The 5,354-nt window shown below is 38.5% G+C and overlaps 1 non-coding gene across 1 annotated transcript; it reads left to right on the top strand.

Moving 5' to 3' along the window:
• Positions 1-225: 225 nt before the first annotated feature.
• On the top strand, positions 226-333 carry LOC130952060 (small nucleolar RNA R71). Its single transcript, XR_009074241.1, has one exon. It is a non-coding gene; the product is annotated as a small nucleolar RNA R71 (small nucleolar RNA).
• Positions 334-5,354: the final 5,021 nt, after the last annotated feature.

Raw genomic sequence — 5,354 nt, forward strand, 5'->3', positions numbered from 1 at the left:
CAGAGTATCAATCTCAAGATCTCCTTTCTTCTGATTTGTCCCATTGTTCACAGGATTCCTTTCAGAAGTGTACATGAATTGGTTATTTGCAACCATTTCAATTAGCTCTTGAGCTTCTGCAGGCGTCTTCTTCAAATGAAGAGATCCTCCAGCAGAGCTATCCAAAGACATCTTGGACAATTCAGACAGACCATCATAGAAAATACCTATGATGCTCCATTCAGAAAGCATATCAGAGGGACACTTTCTGATTAATTGTTTGTATCTTTCCCAAGCTTCATAGAGGGATTCTCCATCCTTCTGTCTGAAGGTTTGGACTTCCACTCTAAGCTTACTCAATTTTTGAGGTGGAAAGAACTTTGCCAAGAAGGCATTGACTAGCTTTTCCCATGAGTCCAGGCTTTCTTTAGGTTGTGAGTCCAACCATGTCCTAGCTCTGTCTCCTACAGCAAAAGGGAATAGCATAAGTCTGTAGACCTCAGGGTCAACCCCATTAGTCTTGACAGTGTCACAGATTTGCAAGAATTCAGCTAAGAACTGATGAGGATCTTCCAATGGAAGTCCATGGAACTTGCAATTCTGTTGCATTAGAGAAACTAATTGAGGCTTAAGCTCAAAGTTGTTTGCTCCAATGGCAGGGATAGAGATGCTTCTCCCATAGAAGTCGGGAGTAGGTGCAGTAAAGTCACCCAGCACCTTCCTTACATTGTTTGCATTGTTGTTGTTTTCGGCTGCCATGTCTTCTTCTTTGAAGATTTCTGTTAGGTCCTCTGTAGAGAGTTGTGCCTTAGCTTCTCTTAGCTTTCGCTTCAAGGTCCTTTCAGGTTCAGGGTCAGCTTCAACAATAATGCTTTTGTCCTTGTTCCTGCTCATATGAAAGAGAAGAGAACAAGAAAATGTGGAATCCTCTATGTCACAGTATAGAGATTCCTTGAGGTGTCAGAGAAGAAGAAAATTAGAAGGAGGAGGTAGAAGAATTCGAACTTAATCAGATATAGTTCGAATTGTGTATTGAGAAGGAGTGGTACTCCATAAATAGAAGGATGTGAGAAGAGAGGAAGAAATTTTCGAAAATTAAGTGAAAGATTTTGAAAACATTTTGAAAAATTGATTGATAATTTTCGAAAACTAAAAGTGGGAAAGAAATCAAGTGATTTTTTTGAAAAAGATTTTGAAAAAAATATGATTGAAAACTATTTTTGAAAAAGATGTGATTAAAAAGATTTGATTGAAAAGTTATGGTTTTTAAAAAGATATGATTGAAAAGATATGATTTTAAAAATTAATGACTTGCCTAACAAGAAAAGATATGATTCAAACATTAAACCTTTCTCAACAGAAAAGGCAACATACTTGAAATGTTGAATCAAATCACTAATTGTTAGCAAGTATCTTTGAAAAAGGAAAGAAATTGATTTTGAAAAAGATTTGATTTTGAAAAACTTTGAAAACTTGAAAAAAAATTGATTTGAAAACAAAATCCTCCCCCTTGTGCCATCCTGGCGTTAAACGCCCAGAATGATGCACATTCTGGCGTTTAACGCCAAATGCACTACCTTTTTGGGCGTTAAACGCCCAACCAAGCACCCTGGCTGGCGTTTAAATGCCAGTCTATCCTTCTTCACTGGGCGTTTTGAACGCCCAGCTTTTCCTGTGTAATTCCTCTGCTGCATGTTCTGAATCTTTAGTTCCCTGTACTATTGACTTGAAAATAGAACCAAGATCAAATAAACAATGCATGCAAGACACCAAACTTAAAATTAGACACTAGATTCAAACAAGAAACATAAAATATTTTTGGTTTTTATGATTTTGAAATTTTTTTTGGATTTTTCGAAAATTATATGGAAATAGAAAATAAAGGGTTCAGAATTCTTAATTTGGATTCCAGGAATCATTGCAATGCTAGTCTAAGACTCCGGTCCAGGAATTAGACATGGCTTCACAGCCAGCCAAGCCTTCAAAGAAAGCTTCGGTCCAAAACACTAGACATGGCCAATGGCCAGCCAAGCCTTAGCAGATCATTGCTCCAATAGCAAGATTGATAGAGATCAACAAGCTCTTGTGATGATCAGTTGAAACCTCGGTCCAATAAGATTAGACATGGCTTCACAGCCAGCCAGACTTCAACAGATCATCATGAAACTCTAGAACTCATTCTTAAGAATTCTGAAAAATACCTAATCTAAGCAACAAGATGAACCGTCAGTTGTCCATACACGAAACAATCCCCGACAACGGCGCCAAAAACTTGGTGCACGAAATTGTGATCATCAATGGCGCCATCAACATGGTATGCTCATTGCAATCTCAACTCTCTATCACAACTCTGCACAACTAACCAGCAAGTGCACTGGGTCGTCCAAGTAATAAACCTTACGCGAGTAAGGGTCGATCCCACGGAGATTGTTGGTATGAAGCAAGCTATGGTCACCTTGTAAATCTTAGTCAGGCAGACTCAAATGGGTATGGATGATGAATAAAACATAAAGATAAAGATAGAGATACTTATGTAAATCATTGGTAGGAATTTCAGATAAGCGTATGAAGATGCTTGGTCCCTTCCGTCTCTCTGCTTTCCTACTGTCTTCATCCAATCCTTCTTACTCCTTTCCATGGCAAGCTTATGCAAGGGTTTCACCGTTGTCAGTGGCTACCTCCCATCCTCTCAGTGGAAATGTTCAACGCACCCTGTCACGGCACGGCTATCCATCTGTCGGTTCTCGATCAGGCCGGAATAGAATCCAGTGATTCTTTTGCGTCTGTCACTAACGCCCCGCCTTCAGAAGTTTGAAGCACGTCACAGTCATTCAATCATTGAATCCTACTCAGAATACCACAGACAAGGTTAGACCTTCCGGATTCTCTTGAATGCCGCCATCAGTTCTTGCCTATACCACGAAGACTCTGATCTCACGGAATGGCTGGCTCGTTTGTCAGGCGAGCGCTCGGTTGTCAGGCGATCAACCATGCATCGTGTATCAGGAATCCAAGAGATATTCACTCAATCTAAGGTAGAACGGAGGTGGTTGTCAGTCACACGTTCATAGGTGAGAATGATGATGAGTGTCACGGATCATCACATTCATCAAGTTGAAGAACAAGTGATATCTTAGAACAAGAACAAGCGGAATTGAATAGAAGAACAATAGTAATTGCATTAATACTCGAGGTACAGCAGAGCTCCACACCTTAATCTTTGGTGTGTAGAAACTCCACCGTTGAAAATACATAAGAACAAGGTCTAGGCATGGCCGTGAGGCCAGCCTCCCAAAGAGGGTTCAATCATCAAAACATGATCAAAAGATGTAAAGATCCAAAGATAAAAATACAATAGTAAAAGGTCCTACTTATAGAAAACTAGTAGCCTAAGGTTTACAAGGATGAGTAAATGACATAGAAATCCACTTCCGGGCCCACTTGGTCTGTGCTTGGGCTGAGCAATGAAGCATTTTCGTGTAGAGACTCTTCTTGGAGTTAAACGCCAGCTTTTATGCCAGTTTGGGCGTTTAACTCCCATTTTGGTGCCAGTTCCGGCGTTTAACGCTGGAAATTCTGAAGGTGACTTTGAACGCCGGTTTGGGCCATCAAATCTTGGGCAAAATATGGACTATCATATATTCCTGGAAAGCCCAGGATGTCTATTTTCCAACGCCGTTGAGAGCACACCAATTGGGCATCTATAGCTCCAGAAAATCCACTTCGAGTGCAGAGAGGTCAGAATCCAACAGCATCTTCAGTCCTTTTCAGTCTCTGAATCAGATTTTTGCTCAGGTCCCTCAATTTCAGCCAAAAAATACCTGAAATCACAGAAAAACACACAAACTCATAGTAAAGTCCAGAAAAGTGAATTTTAACTAAAAACTAATAAAAATATACTAAAAACTAACTAGATCATACTAAAAATATACTAAAAACAATGCCAAAAAGCGTACAAATTATCCGCTCATCATAGGGTTTATCTTATGCTTCATTTAAGGGATTTTATGTCCTTTTACCCACATTTATTCAATGAATTAGCATGATTTGTGATCGTCTCTTTATTTATGCTTAGATGTGAAAACATGCTTTTTAGGCCTTTAACTTGACTCTTTGATTCCACTAGATGCCTTGATATGTTTGTAAAGTGATTTCAGGTTGAAAAGGTTAGGAATGAATCAAAAAAGTGAAAGGAAAGCATACAACATGGAGAAGATCATGAAAAACCAAAGAATTGAACTCGCCCATGGACGCGCGCGCGCACCAGGCGCTTACGCGCACCTTGCGAAATGGCCCATGGACGCGTATGCGTCGATGCTGATACTTGATTTTTTAATGAAAACGTGGCCAGCGAATTCAGAAGGGTTGTGGGGCCCAATCCCAACCAACTTTGGCGTCAAAAATGCTATTTAAAGCCAAGGATTGAAGAGCAAAAGGGGGATTCCATCATTTGAACACATTAGGATTAGTTAGAAGTAGTTTCTAGAGAGAGAAGCTCTCACTTCTCTCTAGAATTAGGATTAGGATTAGGTTTAGTTCTTAGATCTAGGTTTAATTCATGCTTTGATTTACTTTTTCTTTTGTAATTCTTCTTCTCCTACATCTCTTCTCTCTAGTTTAGCATTTAATTCTTGTAATTCTCTACTTTTATGTTGATGCACTTTTATTCTTCCATTTTCCTTTAATGCAATTTGTGTTTTCATGTTCTTTTCTTGTTCATTTGATTTGGTGTTGTTAATTCTTTGTAATTAGTTGTTGTTAGATTTTATTCTTGTTGATTAATTTACTATGCTTTATTCATTGCCTTCCAAGTGTTTGATAAAATGCTTGGAAGGATTTTAGAGTAGAATTTTGTGCTCTTGGCTTGAGATGGTAATTTAGGAACTCTTGAGTTACTAATGTCCAGGTAATTGATGATTGGAAGCTATTGACTTTAGTTCTCACTAATTGAATTAGTGGAGAGTTATGACTTATGGACTAGGATTGATATAGCTCATTTGACGTTCCTTTACTAGTTAGAGGATGACTTAATGGGATTAATCCTTGCCAATTCTCATATTATGGTTAGTGATTAGGATAGAGATCCTTGACCACCAAACCTTGCCAAGACCTTTTTAGCTATTAGTTTACTTTCTTGTCATTTATCTTTCATGTCTCTTATCAAAAACCCCAAACATAACTCATAATCAATAACAAGGACACTTTATTACAATTCCTAGGGAGAATGACCCGAGGTTCAATACTTCGGTTTATAAATTTTAGGAGTTTGTACTAGTGACAAACAACTTTTTGTATGAAAGGATTATTGTTGGTTTAGAAACTATACTTGCAATGAGACTTCAATTGTGAAATTCTAGACCGTCAAAAATCCAATC

This window comes from Arachis stenosperma, chromosome 9 (assembly GCF_014773155.1).
Source record: "Arachis stenosperma cultivar V10309 chromosome 9, arast.V10309.gnm1.PFL2, whole genome shotgun sequence".
Classification (NCBI taxonomy): Eukaryota; Viridiplantae; Streptophyta; class Magnoliopsida; order Fabales; family Fabaceae; genus Arachis; species Arachis stenosperma.